Below are 18,164 nucleotides of genomic sequence, written 5' to 3'. Positions count from 1 at the left end.
CTGTAGAATTTAATTAAACATCGCCTATGGAGATTTAAGGGTAAAAGTTTGACGCCATTCCACAAGCGGGCACAATTTTGAAGCGTGACATGTTGGGTATCAATTTACTTGGCGTAACGTTATGTTTCACATTATCAAAAAATTTGGGCTAACTTAACTGCTGTCTTTTTTTTTTTTTTTTTTTTTTTTTTTTTTTTAAAGTGCACTTGCAAGACTGCTGTGCAAATACGGTGTGAAAAAAAGTATTGCAATGACAGCCATTTTATTCTCTAGGGTGTTAGAAAAAAATATATAATGTTTGGGGGTTCTAAGTAATTTTCTAGCAAAAAAAAAAAAAACTATTTTTAAACACCAAAACGAGGCTAGGTTAACTGGTTAAACCACTGGCAACAAAAGTGAGTACACCCCTAAGTGAAGATGTCCAAACTGTGCCCAAAGTGTCAATATGTTGTGTGGCCACCATTTTACAGATCTGCCTCAACTCTTTTGGGCATGGAGTTAATCAGAGCTTCACAGGTTGCCACTTGGATCCTCTTCCACTCCTTCATGACGACATCACAGAGCTGGTGGATGTTAGAGCAGGGCTCGACAAAACCCGGGCGCCAGGTCGCATTGGCGACTAGAATTAGCGACCCGGCGCAGCACAGCTGGGGGTCTGCTGTCTCCGTGGACCCCCCCGGCGTGATTGCGTCGGGCCGCGCCGCCGGCGGCCGGTAATTGAGCCCCCGGCTTTGAGGCCTTCTGTGATCCTATTCCTTCTGTGATCCTATTCCTTCTGGAATCTGGCGCCCTCTTGTGGTGGCCGTTGGAATTACAACCAGCAATGCTAATGGGGATATCTCCTTCCATTTACTTAGAACACCTATACATTTTTTTTTTTTTTTTTTTTTTTTATTCATTCTAACACCCTAGAGAGTAAAATGGGGGTCGTTGCAATAATGTCTGTCACACCATATTTGCACAGCGGACTTACAAGCGCCCTTTTTTGGGGGAAAAAAAAAAAAATGTATTTAATAAAAAAAATAAGACAACAGTAAAGTCAGCGGCGGGACAGGGCGCGTTTAAAAAAAAAAATTTTTTTCTCTTTATTTTAACTTTTTTTATTTTTTTCACTGTTCTTTTAAAAAAAAAGTGTGTCACTTTTATTCCTATTACAAGGAATGTAAAAAATCCCTTGTAATAAAAAAAAAAAAGCATGACAGGTCCTCTTATATATGAGATCTGGGGTCAGAGAGACCTCACATCTCATATTTACACTAAAATGCAATTTTAAAAAAAAATATCGTCATTTGAAAAAAATAAAACAAATAAAATGTCCCTCTAAGAGCTATGGGCAATGACTTGGAGACAGGTGGGGGGCTGGGGGCTATCTTCCCCTCACTCGTCTCCATGTCAGGCCAGGGACAGGTCCAGATCGCCGTCACGGACCTGGCTCCTAACTTTTTTAGCTGGCTCCTAGATTCCAAGCAAATTTGTCAACCCCTGTGTTAGAGAATGTGTGCTCCTCCACCTTCAGTTTGAGGATACCCCACAGATGCTGAATAGGTTTTAGGTCTGGAGACATGCTTGGCTAATCCATTACCTTTACCCTCAGCTTCTTTAGCAAGGCAATGGCTGTCTTGGAGGAGTGTTTGGGCTAGTTATGCTGCGGCCCAGTCCCCGAAGGGAGGGGCACCATGCTCTGCTTCAGCATGTCACAGTACATATTGGCATTCATGGTTCCCTCAATGAACTGTAGCTCCCCAGTGCCGGCAGCACTCATGCAGCCCCAGACCATGACACTCCCACCATCCTGCAAACACGCTAGTCTTTGTACTCCTTACACGATTGCTGCCAAACACGCTTGACACCATCTGAACCAAATACGTTTCTTGGTCTCATCAGACCACAAGATATGGTTCCAGTAATCCATGTCCTTAGCCCGCTTGTCTTGAGCAGACCATTTGCAGTCTCTTGTGCATCATCTTTAGAAGAGGCTTTCCTCTGGAACAACAGCCATGCAGTCCAATTTGATGCAGTGTGTGCCGTATGGTTTGTGCACTGACAGGCTGACCCCCCCACCATCTGCAGCAATGCTAGCAGCACTCATACATCCATTTCCTAAAGACAACCTCTGAATTTGATACTGAGCATATGCACTCAACTTCTTTGGTATACCATGGTGAGGCCTGTTCTGTGTGCAACCTGTCCTGGAAAACCGCTGCAAGGTCTTGGCTAGAGCTGCACGATTCTGGCTAAAATGAGCATCAATTTTTTTGCTTAGAAGATAGATCACGATGCTCGTGGCGTAAGATCTTTCAAATGAAATGTATTTTTCCCCCAAATATTGTGTTTGAAAGACCACTGTGCAAATACACAATGTGACATAAAATATTGCAACAGTTGCCATTTTATTCCCTAGGGTCTCTGGGGAAGAAAAAAAAAAAAAAAAAAAAGGAGAAGTCGTATATAATGGGAGTTCCAATTAATTTTCTAGAATACTAAAATACTGACTAACTTTGTAACCAACAAGTGTCAGAAAAAGGTTTAGACTTTAAGTGGTTATCCTTCCTGCATTTACACACAGAAGTTTATCCCATTGATATAAGAAGGAAGAGAGTTACAACGTTTCTGGTTCTCTACTAGCACAGACAATGTTGTTAAAAACTTGTCAGACTAAGCTCCCCCCCCCCCCACCCCCCCTTTTGACAGCAGAGAAGTCCCTACACTTGTTCCATGAAAGAATCAGGAAACTCTGCCAGAGATTGTGAGGGGGTTGAATCGAGATCACAATTTTTTTTAACAATTAATTGTGCAGATCTAGTCTTAGCAATCTTCTTATAACCTAGGCCATCTTTATGCAGAGCCACAATTCATTTTTTCAGATCCTCAGGAAAGTTCTTTGCCATGAGGTGCCATGTTGAACATCCAATGACTAATAAGAGAGTGAGAGCGGTAACACCAAATTTAACACACCTGCCCCCCATTCACACATGAGACCTTGTAACACTAACAAGTCACATGACACCAGGTACGGAAAATGGCTAATTGGGCCCAATTTGGACCTTCACTTAGGGGTGTGCTCACTTTTGTTGCCAGCGGTTTAGACATTTATGGCTGTGTGTCATTTTGAGAGAACAGCAAATTTACACTGGTATACAAGCTTTACGCTCATGACTTTACATTGTAGCAAAGTGTCATCTCTTCAGTGTTGTCACATGAAAAGATATATTAAAATATTTACAAAAATTTGAGGGGTGTACTCATTTTGTGAGATACTGTATATTTGAGGGAGATTGTTCATAAAAAATAATATTTCTGTCCCAAGTGAAAGAGCCCTTTCATTCTTTTAACACAAACCACACATATAGAACCCAGGATAACAAGTGTAAAAACAAAATGCTGAGGCCAGTGTGGTTGTACCGGGAGTCCGTTTAGGACAGCACAGGCTGGGGTTCTTGCCACCAGAACAAAAATAAAAAAATAAATAAAAAAAAAAAAGAGTGAAAATTTTATTTCTGCATTCAGGATAATTCACAGAACGCAGGCACAGATGCACTAGCTCAACCCTGGGTGTGGGGTGGGGATATTCTATATGCATTGCCACCCTTTCAGACAATACCTTGGGCAATTCAGAAACTGCAGACAACAGGGGCAAAGATCAACCTTATTGCGCCTTTTTAGTCAAAAAGGATGTGGTTCTCGGCTCTGAGCAAACAGTGCGATTGAGCCCTGGATACTACCAGCAAGACAGAACCTTCCGTTTCAAGGCAAAGTATACCACCCTCATAGAAAAATTAGCCTTGGCATGTGGCTTCTAAGAGAGAGTGGTTAATTAACAAGGGCCTTTAGGTGAAAGTTGTAAATACCATCTTGAATAGCAGAAAGTATTCCACAAATGCCATCTACAACAAAATCTGGGAAAGATTTAACTAATGAAAGCAAGAACGTGACTTGACAAAATGTCCTAATTCTTAATTCCAATCATGAAGTTCCTGCAGGCAGGCACAAACCAGAAGTGATCAGGTCTCTAACTTTCTGGAAATCAAATTAGCAGAAGACCCTCTAATAAAAAGGTTTCTCTAGAAGTAGAGTCCCAAATAGAAGCAGATTCTTTGAAGTACATCACAGGACACAGAGCCATAGTAGTTACTATGTGGGTTATAGGCCACCTTCAGGTGATGGATACTGGCAAGCCCTAAGACAAAAAGTGCCCTCCCTATATAACCTCACTACTGGGAGTACCTCAGTTTTGTAGCCAAGCAATATATGTGTATTTATACCAAAGAGAGGGACCTCTGTGCCCTGTGATGTACTTCAAAGAAAAAGGAAGTTACAGGTAAGCTGTAAAAATCCTATTTTCTTTTCGTAAATCATGGGACACAGAACCATAGTAGTTACTATGTGGGTGTCCCATAAAAATGGCAACAGAAGAAAGAGAAACAAAAAAAAAAAAAAAAAAAAAAAAAAGTAGAGCATTAAGACTAGAGGACTCATACTGCACCCAAAGGCAATATCCTCATGACCTTTTACAGCGATTTGATAGAATCTGGTAAATGTATGGACTGAAGACCAAGTTTTTCGGCCTTGCAGATCTGAGCCATAGAGTCCTGGTGATGCACTGCCAAAGAAGCACTAACAGCCCTGGTGGAGTGCACTTTAACAAGAAAATGATACATTTTCCTCTTTAGACCATAAGCTTGAACAATCACTTGACAAATCCATTTGGAAATAGTAGATTTTGATGCTGCCTGTCCTCTTTTAGGACCTTCTGGCAATACAAACAAAACATCTGTCTTGCGAATCTGAGCAGTCATGCTCTACCCACTGACCACAGCAGCGTTGTTACTATGGTACAGCAGATATTCCATCTACGCTCCGTCCACCTATTCCAGCCCTCTCACGTCGCTTTTCGACAACCCGGCACTCCCGGACTACAAAACCTCTGACTGAATAGGAGGCTACAAGAGAACAGACTGGCCAACGGCACGCTCATTTGTCCACAGGCGAATTCACACCACAGGACAGTAGTCAATTCTCCTCAACCAACTGGCTATCCGGGGATATCCCTCAAAATGTTCTGCTTGAACCTACACTTTTCAGGCTACATACACAGGACCACAACAACCTTTGGAGGAGATGTGTGGTCTCTCTCAGGTTCTCAGACCCACCCTTTCTAGAATTTAAAAGGAAATACTCTCCCACAGGAATAACATCCCCCCCTAACCTTCACACAAAAATGGTCCAGAGAGCTGGACATTGCTCCAGGGGAGTGACAGACCTCTTTCACATGCACCCAAAAATCCTCAATCTCCAGCTTTACGCAGGAGAAAAATTATAAGCTACTCTCCAAGTGGTATAGGGACCCGGTCTCAGTTCACAGGCTGTTTCCCAGCGCTTCTGACGTCTGCTGGCGCTGTCACGGAGGACGAGAAACATACCTTCATATCTGGTGCAACCTCCAATGCTGCAATCAAGCTCCTTGTTCCTCATTGATGGTTGACATACGCCACTGCCGTGGCATTGTCTGAATGGATCCTGCAGCGTCTGTGACTATGTGGAGCAGCACCGCCTGATCGCCCGAAGTTCCAGCACGTTGATCGGCAGGCGGGATTCTTCCTGGGTCCAGCAACCCTGGGCTGACTGTATGCCTCAAACCCCCCCCCCCCCAACTGGTCAGGCTGGCGTCCCTTGTGATCAACATCCAATGAAGAGGAAGGAACGACTTCCCGGACTGAAGGGCCAGCGACCTCAGCCACCAGAGCAAGCAATCCCTGACTAGCTGGCTCACCCGAATTTGACAATCCAGGGACATCCCGCACCGTTGTAATAAGTGCTCCTACAAGTGCCTTCTCCTGTGCTGACCTGGACACAACAAGCACCCAGCGCTAGAGGCAAAACTACCTGAGGCTACAAGAAAATGGCTGTCTCAACAAAAATGTCTGAGGTCACCGAGAAAACGGCTGCCGAACTTCCAGAAAATGTCTGAAAGGCAAAAAAAAAAAAAAGGCTGCAGAGCGTGCGGCAGCATCCCACGTGTCAAACACAGCACAAACGCCCCACCATGGCCCAGAAACAGGGAAGACGACAAGTGGACCCGGAGGGCCCTGCCAGGTACGTGACGGGTGGGGTAGAGAGATAAGGGAGAGTGAGAAACCCGGCCGCCCCTGGATCAGACTGGGCATGTCGTGGCCAACCCAGCGTGTAGCTAGGGCCTGCTCACGCTTGATGGCTGGGCTGGGGAGATTACCAGGATCTATATTATCCAGCCTGTCACCCAGCCGTTGATTTAAAAAAAAAAAAAAGTTTCCCAGGACCAATGGTCCCACCGGGAGCCAGGTCCTTCTACACTAGGCAGAAAAATAAAAAAATAAAAAATAAACTGAGCTGCTGGATGCAGTGAGGGGTTATAGCCAGTAGAACCGCCCCCGATGCAAGCAACACTTGCACAGTAGAACCGCGGTACTGTGCAAGTGTTGCTGTTAACACTTTCTGCCTAGCCCTCTCCTGAAGGGGCGATATAACCCTAAGGTCAAGATGAAGATGCTGGGTCCATCAATGAACGAAAGAGAAAAGTGTTTTTTAGCTCAGATGAAGGACATGCCTTTGAAACGCACCAGCCAGCAGGGGCCATAATAAGGACCACCCCAAGCTTGAGGTATCAGCTAGCCTGAGAGATTGAAGCCAAGTGGAGTTGCCTGATGAGCAAAAATTGTTGGGTAATGCACTAGGAGGCCATTTCTCCCTCTTTGTTTTAACTACCCTTCATTGTTTACTCCCAGCCCCAATTTAGCAGGGACCGTCTGTACTAGGGCTGCAACTAACGATTAAAAAAAAAAAAAAAAAAAAAGTGGGTCAAATTGATGTTCATTTTTAACCACAGTGACGGGAAAATTTGGAAATAGAAAAAGTCTTATTCAAAGGAATTTTCAGACAGTGTATGTGGTTTTCATTCAGAAATTCATTTTTAAAAACAGAAAGTGAAAATTTCAAATAAAATTCTTTCATTCAGCAAATGTACAAAGATTTTTCATCTGAATATTCTCATCTGAAAATTGATCTGTGTGGTCAGCATAAGGCTCGGTACACACCTATGCAGTTTGCTTTTGATCCGTTTCTGCAGTGCTTTTTGCTGTGCGTTTTGATTTTTGAGCACGTGATTTTACTGCAATTTGCATTTTTTTGGGGCAGATTAAAAAAAAAAAAAATTGCTGAAAAAATGCATTACATGATTTTATGCAGCTTCTCCATTGAAGTATATTGAACCAATAAAGCACCATTGTGCGTTAAAAGTCCCTGACCCTTTTAAGATGTGAACGTGTCCCATAGGAAACCATGTAAATGAACTGTAGTACATTTCTGCAAAAAGCACCATAAAACGCATAGATGTGAACCAGGTCTAAGATGTTTAGTAACATAATGGAGTTAACAAAAACTAAAATTAGCCCTTTATAGTAGGGAAGAAAAAAAAAAAAAAAAAAAGATAATCACTACTGTAAGGGGTTCATTTTTTTACTGTAGAACAGTGAAAGTAATATTTACAGTAGCGATTATTTGCTCTTTTCTGTACTATAAAGGGCTATTTTTAACCCCATTATATTACTGGCCGATTAATCGATTACGAAAATAATAATCGATTAGTCGATTAGTTGTTTCAGCCCTAGTCTGTACACAAAAGTAAAAACTGCTCCAGTGCTCAAAAGATTGCAGTAGGGTAAATGGAAGAAAAGCTGGAACAATCGTCACAAGACACGCCACAGCATTAGCTGTGCTGCCACTCATCAAGTATGGGGGAACCCAGAAATAAATCCTGGGGGGGGAGTGGAGGACAGAGGGCACACTAGCCTTGTGTTTCGAGGGTGACCTCTTCCTCAGCGCTCTGAGGAAAAGGGGGTCACCTCTCGAAGCACGTCAGTCGCTTTGGACTTTCACATCCCACCCAAGTCTACTGGTCAGGAGACCCTGCTCGATGAGGTCAATGTTGGACTTTGTATTAACTGTTTGATTTTAACACTAGTTTGTGAGCGAGTATATATTTTTAATACATTTTCCATGTTGCAAAGATAATGAGAAAGGCTGGTGCGTCCTCTGTCCTTGTTTTCTTTTAGCAGGGATCTTCTGTTGCGAGGATGGAGGAAGTGCTGCTTTGACTACAATTGCTGTGATGCCACCACCCTGCTGGTGGCATCACTCTCAAAGTGGTTTCAAACCTCAGAAGTGAAGTATGAACAAAGCATATCCCCCTTTAGTGTGTACTTGACTCAATTAAAGCACTAACTGTCATTCCTGTCTACTGCTTTGTTCCTCTGCCATCTGCACAAACCACTTCTGACGAGATTTCCTGACACCAAGAGAAAAAAAGGTGACAGGGGAGAGAGAGTTCCAGCTGATTGAGGTTGGGTTTGGGTAGTATTTTTATTGAGCATTTCCAGGGAATGGATGGCCCAACTATGCTGCTGAGCCACGCACAGATGTGCTAAATTAAAAGAAAGTAAAAAATTTACAGTTAACCACTTGCCACCCATCCACTGTCAAATGATGGAAGAGCAGTGCAGCTCTCGTTCTAGGACTATGTCATATGACAGTACCCACGGGGGATCATGGCTGTGCCATGTTCCTAGGTCACGGCTTGACCCCAATCTCTGTAAAGAGCCAACGATGTGGCTCTTTAACCATGTGATCGGCTGTGTCCAATCACAGCTGGTCACACGTAAATGCAGAAGTGGCACTCATCGGTTCTCCTCGCCTCTGATAAGAGTGTGTGGCGAGGAGAACCAATCAGCAGCATCTCCTTGCGGGGAGGCCAGGACAGGTAATCAGGGCACTGATCAGCAGTGCCACCAATCAGTGTCCATCAGTGATGCCTTTTGATAGGCTGTACTGATGAGCAGGCACCAGTCTCGCCACCATCAGCGAAGGAGAAAAAAAAAAAAAAAAATGATAAAAACAGCAGTGATTAAATACCACCAAAAGAAAGTTCTAATTGTGTGAAGAAAATTTTTTTAAAAAAAAGTGTTGCATGACCATGCAATAGTCAAAAGTGTGACAGCTGAAAATGGCCTGGGCAGGAAGAGGGAGAAAGTGCCCTGTATCAAAGTAGTTAAGAAGCTTCCTGCAAATCAGGTAAAGGGGCACTTTTGGGGACAGTCTAAACTGAAGTTAGCACATGCTGCATTTAAAAGCTATGTTTGCCCAGCACTCGGCCAACACAGTGGGGTTTATTTACTAAAGCTAGAGAAGGCAAAATTAGTCACAATTCTGAGAAACCAATCAGCTTCTAACATCAGCTTGTTTAACCACTTCCCACCCGGCCAATGCACATATACGGCCGGGTGGGAGCCGTCTACTCCTGATAGGACGTTCAGGAACGTCCATCAGAAGTAGCGGGATCGCGCGCGTGCCCGCGCAGCGGCACGATCCCGATGCGCCCGTGTCACCCGGACACGGCGCATCTCAGATCGGCAGGAGGGCTCTGTGATTGGCCCTCCTGATCACATGACGGCCGTGTCCAATCACGGCCGTCATGTGATGTAAACAAACAGCCGGTTGCTAGGCAATCGGCTCCTCCTCTCCTCACACAGAAGTCATCGCTGAGGAGAGGAGAGCGGATCGCTGCAGCCGGCTGATGATCAGTGAGTATGAGCTGTTTTTTACAGCTTTTTACTCACTGATCATCAGTCTAGTGTACACACAAATCACCACACAGTAAACACAATGTCCCCACACATGTCCCCAAATAATAAAAACACATGTCCCCCACATATGTCCCACTAAACTCACATGTCCTAATGATTATCTGCACACATATGTACGTGATCACACAAACCAATTATTATACACTTAACGGAATTTTTTTTACCAAAAACATGTAGCAGAATACATTTTGGCTTAAATTTATGACAAAATTTGATTTTATTGGATTTCTTTTAAAATAGAAAAAAGAAAATAGTTTTTTTTTCCAAATTTCCGCTTTTTTGCGCTTATATAGCAAAAAATAAAAAACGGAGTCGTGAATAAATACCACCAAAATAAAGCTCTATTTGTGCAAACAAAATGATAAAAATGTCATTTGGGTACAGTGTAGCATGACTGCGCAATTGTCACTGAAAGCGCTAGAGTGCTGAAAGCTGAAAATTGGGCTGGGAAGGAAGGGGGCGAAAGTGCCCTGTATTGAAGTGGTTAATGAAACATTAGCAATAAAACCTGGAAGCCGATTGATTTCTCTGCAGAATTGTGACCAAATGTTGTCATCTCTAGCTTTAGTAAATAAACCCCATTATGTTGGTGTGTACTGGTCCCAGTGAAAACAATGTATTTTCACCTCCTGTTAACCTAGGCCTGCTTTGACCAATGCTGCACAACACTCAGGGTGTAAATAAGCCCTTTAAAAAAAAAAAAAAAAAAAAAAAAAAAAAGGGAAACCTACCATGTATTATTTTTTTTTTTTTTACTCCGAGTGTACCCATTACACCAGACCATGCTGAACTGTACAGTTCAAGAGCATGTCTGAGCAAAGAAAAAAAACCTGTATATTTCAGCAACATAAAGGCCCCCCCCTACATTTTTCTCTTTACAAACACTGTCAGAAATGCTGTCAGCTCGGAACTTGTGAACTCATGCTGCCTCTGCTGCGCATTAGGGGAAATCCATATATAATGAATAATATTTTTTAATAAAATTTTCCAGACACACGGTACGAGATAAGGATGTTACGTCTTGCTGTGCTGCAGCTCATCAAGACGAACGCTGCATACAGTGTTTAGGTTACAATGAACATTGCACACTATACCTCCAGCAATAGAGCACTATGAGAAAGCATGATTATTAGATACATGTGCGTGCAGACCCTAAAAAGTTAAATTCTATATCTATATCTATCTCTCAGTGCTGCTCCCCAACATATTACCTCTTACCTTATAAAGGCAGCGCCACTTGTTCAAAATATGTTGTAGTAGATTTGGGACAGTCAGTCTCCTACTGTGTCATTTAAATAATCCTTGCAACCAGGCAGCCATTAGAGCAGAGCAGGAGCAGTAGGAAACAATACCCTATTAAAAAAAAAAAGTAAATTAATGCAGAACTAGTATTTCAAACACAAAAAAAAAAGGAAGGAAGAAATAGGATATCACTGCAGAACAGTCCAAGAATATTTTTCAGTAACTAGATTTATATAACCAGTATAGAACCCTAATGCATATTCAGGCTCAATAAAAAAAAAAAAAAAAAAAAAGTTACTGTACTGGCGCATAACACGCACTTTTTCACCCTGAAAATTGGGTGAAAATGGTGTGTGCGTACAATTTTAGCTGCCTCGGAGAGGATAAGGTGGGGGGTGGGGTGAGCACTGTCAGATTACATACAGTGTGAATCTCCTGTTTACTTGGCGGCCTCTGTAATAGAAAGTCCCCTCTCCTGGTCCACCATTTGGACCACTTTTCTATCATAGGAGATTCTCATTGTATGTAATCTGTCGGCACTCGTCCCACCCCCCCCTCCCTGTCCCCATCTAGGCTGCAGATGGGCATCGATCAGGCTGCACTGATGGCAAAGGTGAGGCAGATGGGTACTGACCCTTATTTTGCTTCAAAGGTTCCTTATTTAAAAATGTAATTTTTTTTTCCATTAACATCCCTCTTAAAATGAATGTGTTATATGCTAATACGGTAATTAAAGCCAATTGTCCCTTTACGGTCCCTTTTCCTGTTTTTGGGTCCTTTCATCTCTCTAGCAACTTGGCAAATCATGTGGTTTACACTATATGCCAGGAGACTGTTCTAGCCCTCCACCAATCTCACTGGTAAATAGTACATGCTCTGAAAGAATTGCAGCTATCATGGTTTCTAGATCAGCACCTACACCTGGCATGGACATTTTCTAGGGACATCTCCATAAACAGCATATCTGAAAAGGAATAACAGAGATCCAAAACACTTACAGCATAATGTATCCCCCTAAATTCAAAAATATATACATTATGTCCAGCCATAAAAATAAGAAGAATTGCAAAGATGCTGTATGGGTGACAGGTGCAGCATCAGGAAAGGAGAAGGTTTAAAATGTTACTAAACCTAGTAATATGAAAATAATTCATCGCCACCCCCATGTCCACAGCTTATAAATCTTTTTACATTAAAATACTGCCACAATATACCTTTTTCGCTGTTCATTACATGATAAACTGCAGAATTTCTCCAGTGCTGAGAGTTCAGGTGGGTGAAGAATTTCCCTGTAGTCTATATACATGCCCACATGTGTGATGCCAATATCATGTGAACTGGCTAGCTCTGAGAACAAGTAACTGTTCTCTCCAGCATAAAAGACAACTGGGCATGTGCAGGTTGGCTAGTGGCCTGTGTGTTAACTGGCCTTCCCAAGCTACATACTGCAGGAGAGAGGGGGGGCTATGCAGAGAGGATAACACAGCCTTTTTACAAAACACAGAGGATTAACCCCTTAAGCTCCACAGTGAGTATAACAAGCAATCTATGCTGCATATAGCGATGGATATTACTGTTGTGGGATTAGTAACACTTTAGAAATGGCATACATGTTAAACGGTAGACACCAGTTGGAAAAGTTTCCTGTGGAATTGTATGTTGGCTATACAATAGTTTGGATGGGAGAGAGATTCAGACCTGACTGGATTCCTCTTCAGTAGAAGGCACGCAGCCTTCGAGCAATGGAAGTGAGCTTTGACAGGAGGCTATATGACGAGTCCTCAGGTCACTACTGGGAATAGGGGAATGTGTCGGGGCCTGTGCCTTGTTAAATTTTGCCAATTTATAAGGGTGACTTAGGGTGCAGTTTGGATTCAAGTATGAGGAGCAGGGTATTAAGCTAAATATTTCATAAGCCCTCCCCTACCTTTCATTACCTTTTCTTCGGGTCGTTTACCACGAAGTTCAGCATTACTACCACCGACTGCACAATTAAGCCACTTCCTGTACGTCCGTACAGTCGCTCCCTGTACTGCGCAAACGGACTTACAGTCGACTCAAAGACATCCGGTGCCATACACAACATGGCGTCGGGACCTTATTACGGCAATTGCGCATGCGGTCATCAGTTAAGTACGACGCATGTACGTGGCGCCGCAGTCAATATGCCGCTGTTCTCCGCCCACAACTTTACTTAGTTTCCGCTGTACGGGGAAAATAGAGCTTGATGGTGGCAGCTGTTTGCTCTTACATTATGACCATGCATATGGTCTCCCACAAAATGGCGTTCGTAACAAACAATATATATTTTTTTATCGGTCATTTTTGCTTATTTATTCACGCCATATTGTTCAGAAAAGGCTCTGTTTCTTGTTAGCTGCTAGTAGATTTTATTGAAGACGCCAGACACCCGTGTCGGTGTTGCTAACAGCCCTGGCGGTTTATTACCCTGTAGCTTCATTTCTCAGCCAGTGAAAACTTTAGTCCTGTCAGGTCTTACACATTTGTGTTGCCATTTTTCTGGAATCTCTCCGCTGCCTCCAGTAAAGACTGTTTGCGGTAAAGTTATATTATTAGGGGGAAACATAATCAACCAGCAAATGTGTCTGTACAGCAAACCTAAATCATGCGTTGGAGCAAACATTTGTGAATGCAATTATGTGAACGCACTCAAAAAGACAAGGAGGCGCCTTCTTTGTAACCCTCTCACACCGTCCATTTATATGATCTACAACTCTCACTAGAATCCTTTCTGTTACCTGCAACCTAATGAAACGCATCTCCTTATCAGATATGGCAGGCAGCCCATATTTTACAATACTCTTCCAATATGTTCATGTGAAAAACGCCATAAATCGGGATATTGTTGCAAATAAACTGTACTAGTTCACTTTTCCTGGATGCAGAGGATAGGACAAAGTGCCCCAAATCCTGCCGAGCATTCCCAACTATTTGGCCACGGGATTCAGAAATTCTGCTTGACACAGTGACAGTTTATGCAGGTAGATCTTTCAGTGCTGCTCTAAGCTGAGACAGATCACCCTGTGGTTTCAGTGAAGGGAGCAGACACTTATACATCATTCAGGGTTATAGAAGTATCATCAGCAGAAGAAACACTGCTCACCAACCCAGTGCATAAATATGTAAATGCATGTAGCCTCAGGCTGTGTCACTCATGTTTAGCCCCAGTATGTAGAGTGAAACATGCCCGAGGGTGTGGCTGCAGCGGCACTCATTCACATATTCATGCACTGGGTCAGTGACTGATGTACTTTCCTTCCACTAGTCAAGTATAACAGGTGTGTTTGAGCCTGCAAGAAATAGCAAAGGTCAGGGGCGTAACTATAGGGGGTGCAGCAGTTGCAACCGCAACCGGGCCCTGTGATGCAGAGGGCCCATGCAGCCCCCTCTACATATGGCCAGCAGCAGCATAGGCAGCTAGGGGTACCAGTGCACCATGCACACGGGTGGCTGGAGGTGGAGGGTGACTAGCAGAGCTCCATGCTCGACTATCGCACTGGCTGCTCTTTAGTTGTGCATTCCCTGCATGACCTGTGTCCTTAGCTGGCTCCTCAGAGTACCCCTCCCCTGTTCCATGCATTGCCACTCAGTCTGATGTCTGTTCTCCCCAGCCAGACAGGGACAGTCCCCCAATGGGGCACCTAAAAATTAAAAAGAAAATAATAAAAAAAAACTACTGATACCAGTGGTGGAACTATGGGGCTCACAAAGGTCATACCTGTGACCACGCCCTGGAGTTCCACCGCCGGACTCGGAGGGAAGGGCCCTGGCTGGGGTTCAGGGGGGCCCTTCATGGTTTCTTGCATCGGGGCCCTGAAGGTTCTAGTTACGCCACTGGCAAAGGTGATCACCACTTGACCATAAGATCTCTCATTCACACCTAATGTAGCATCAACATGCATTTTTTCCCCCAAAAGCTTTATTTGACAAGATAATGTACATTGCTTTGAGGATTTAACAGTCACATAAGTGTTAGGCTCGATTCACATCTATGCATGTTGCTTTTGAGCATTTCTACAGTGCTTGCCATGTTTTTGGACATGCGTTTTTACCGCAATTTGCGTTTTGCAGGTTTTTTTTTTACACTGTATCTAGCTGGTTGCTAAGGAGTGGGCCGGGAAGCCGGTCACTGCGTCCTTAGCAACCGATGTGTTATCAGCTGTCAGCTGACTTCCCGCTGAATGTAAAAAAAAAATGCAGGCTAAAAAAAAAAAAATGGAGAAAAAAAAATGGCGAGGACCCTCCCCCCTCGGTCCATACCAGGCCCTTGGGTAAGGTATGGATTCGGAGGGGACCCCCACGGCAATTTTTTTTAAAGGGGTCCTCCCAAAATCCATACCAGGCCCTTATCCGAGCATACAGCCCAGCAGGTCAGGAAAGGGAGGGGATGAGCGAGCGACCCACCCCTGAACCATACCAGGCCGCATGCCCTCAACATGGGGGGATGGGTGCTTTGAGGCAGGGGGGGGGCTCTTCGCCTTGAGTATGGGGTAAATCGATAAGCTTCCCGCCCACAGACCCCAACAACCAACGGCCAGAGGCAATTTTTTTTTTTACATTTGGCGGGAAGTCAGGCCCTCTCCTTAGCAACCAGCTATATACTGTGTAAAAATAAAAAACGCAAATTGCGGGAAAATCGCGGTACTTGCATTTTGGATGCAGGTCCATTGAATTCTATTACATGCAAAACGTTGGATTTTGCGGGAAAAAAAAGTCCCGACCCTTTCCAAAAACGCAGAGGCACTAAAATGCATTGATGTGAACATGTTCCATAGGAACCCATGTTAAAAAATGTCCCTGCATTTCTGCAAAATGCATAAAAAAAACACATTAGTGTGAATCAAGCCTTAACCACTTCAATACAGTGCACTTACACCCCCTTCCTGACCAGACCAATTTTCAGCTTTCAGCGCTCTCACAGTTTGAATGACAATTATTCAGTCATGCAACACTGTACCCATATGAAACTTGCGTCCTTTTTTCCACACAAATAGAGCTTTCTTTTAGTGGTATTTAATCACTAGTGGGTTTTTTATTTTTTGTGCTATAAATAAAATAAAACGTAAATTTTGTGAAAAAAATGCCTTTTTCTTTGTTTCTGTCATACATTTTTGCTAATTAGTAATTTTCTTCATAGATTTTGGCCAAAATTTATACTGCTACATATCTTTGGTAAAAAATAACCCACATTAGTGTATATTATTTGGTCTTTGTGAAAGTTATAGAGTCTACAAATTATGGTGCCAATCGCTGAAAATTGATCACATCTGGCCTTCAGTACATCAGGTGTATCACATTTCTTAAGACACTAACAAGTCAGGAAAGTACAAATACCCCCCAAATGAAACCCCTTTTACAAAGTAGACATTCCAAGGTATTAAGTAAGTAGGATGGTAAGTTTTTTAAGTTGTCGTTTTTTCCAACAATTCTTTGCAAAATGAAGAATATTTTTTTAATTACTTTTTTTTTACAAAATTGTCATATCAGGTTATTTCTCACACACAGCATATGCATACAACAAATTACACCCCAAAATACATTCTGCTACTCTTCCCGAGTACGGCGATACCACATGTGTGAGACTTTTACACAACCTGGCCACATACAGAGCACCAACATTGATGTAGTACCTTCAGACGTTCTATGAGCAAAAATGACGCATCTCATTTCTCAACCACCTATTACACTTTTGAAGGCCCTGGAGTACCAGGACAATGGAATTTCCCATAGAATGACCCCATTTTGGAAAGCAAACACCCCAACGTATAATCTGTGAGGCATAATGAGTCTTTTGAACAGTTCATTTTTTTCCAGAAGTTTTTGGAATATGTGAAAAAAAATTAAAACGCATTTTTTTTTACACAAAGTTTTCAATTTATAAGATATTTCCAACACATAGCATGTATATAGCAAAAATTACACCCCAAAATACATTCTGCTACTCCTCCCGAGTATGGCGATACCACATGTGTAGGACTTTTACACAGCCTGGCCACATAGAGAGGCCGAACATTGAAGTAGTACGTTCAGGCGTTCTAGGAGCATAAATGACACTCATTTCATTCCTACCCATCACACTTTTGAAGGTCCTGGACCACCAGGACAGTGAAATTACCCACAAAATGACCCCATTTTGGAAAGCAAACACCCCAACGTATATTCTATGAGACATGGGCTGCAAATAGGTACTCGGGTACTCTGATGGGCTGTAAATAGGTACTCGGGTACTCTGATGGCCTGGTGACAGGTACTCGGGTACTCTCATGACCTGGTGACAGGTACTCGGGTACTCTGATGGCCTGGTGACAGGTATTTGAGTATTCATATGGACTGTGACAGGTACTCGGGTACTAAGATGAACTGTGACAGGTACTCGGGTACTCAGATGGACTGGGACAGGTACTCGGGTACTCAGATGAGCTGTGACAGGTACCCGGGTACTCGGATGAACCGTGTCAGGTACTCGGGTACTTTGATGGGCTGTAACAGCTACTCGGGTACTCGGATGAACCGTGACAGGTACTCGGGTACTTTGATGGGCCGTGACAGGTACTCGGGTTCTTTGATGGACCGTGACAGGTACTCGGGTACTCTGATGGACCGTGACAGATACTCGGGTACCATGATGGACCGTGTACAGGTACTCGGGTACTCTGATGGACCGTGACAGATACTCGGGTACCATTATGGACCGTGACAGGTACTCGGGTACCCTGATGGGCCGCGACAGGTACTCGGGTACCCTGATGGACCGCGACAGGTACTTGGGTACCCTGATGGACCGCGACAGGTACTCGGGTACCCTGATGGATTGTGACAGGTACTCGGGTACTCTGATGGACCGTGACAGGTACTCGGGTACTCTGATGGGCCGTGACGAGATGTTACCATAATCTCCTCCTCACACACGATTGGTGTGTGAGGAGGAGAAGCCAGGAACATCTCGTTACCGCGGTTTGTTTACATTTTAGTAATCGGCTGTGAAAGGATCACAGCCGATCATGGGGGTAAACAGCCGGCCAATGGCTGTTTACCAGCGACGGTGATGAGCAGTTTTCCCGGGGAACACGCCGCCACCGACGTGCACGCGCAGCGCGATCGCGCGCATGCGCCGTGCACAGTGGGGGTGGGACCATCTGTGATCGGCCGTGACTTCATCACGGCCGATCACGTGGTAAACAGCCATAACCAATGGCTGTTCACCCCCTTCGGTGGCGAGCGGTGTCT

At 43.8% G+C, this 18,164-nt stretch overlaps 1 protein-coding gene across 4 annotated transcripts in view; it reads right to left on the bottom strand.

Annotated features, from left to right (window-relative positions):
- Positions 1-13,024, bottom strand: part of TCF20 (transcription factor 20) — a 437,268-nt gene extending 424,244 nt beyond the window's left edge. For 2 of the 4 annotated variants that reach the window (XM_077452493.1, XM_077452492.1), the window contains exons 1-2: positions 12,854-13,024; positions 10,893-11,027 (exon numbers count right to left, since the gene is read on the bottom strand). The gene's annotated coding sequence lies outside the window, so the exon portion shown is untranslated. Of the gene's footprint in view, positions 1-10,892; positions 11,028-12,843 lie in introns of all 4 variants that reach the window. The other 2 variants (XM_077452491.1, XM_077452490.1) reach the window with 2 other exon arrangements.
- Positions 13,025-18,164: the final 5,140 nt, after the last annotated feature.

This window comes from Lithobates pipiens, unplaced genomic scaffold (genome assembly GCF_037356315.1).
Source record: "Lithobates pipiens isolate NorthernLeopardFrog02 unplaced genomic scaffold, aLitPip1_a1.2 Scaffold_23, whole genome shotgun sequence".
Classification (NCBI taxonomy): Eukaryota; Metazoa; Chordata; class Amphibia; order Anura; family Ranidae; genus Lithobates; species Lithobates pipiens.
Note: the sequence above shows the minus strand (reverse complement) of the source record. Positions and strands in the feature narration are given on the sequence as shown.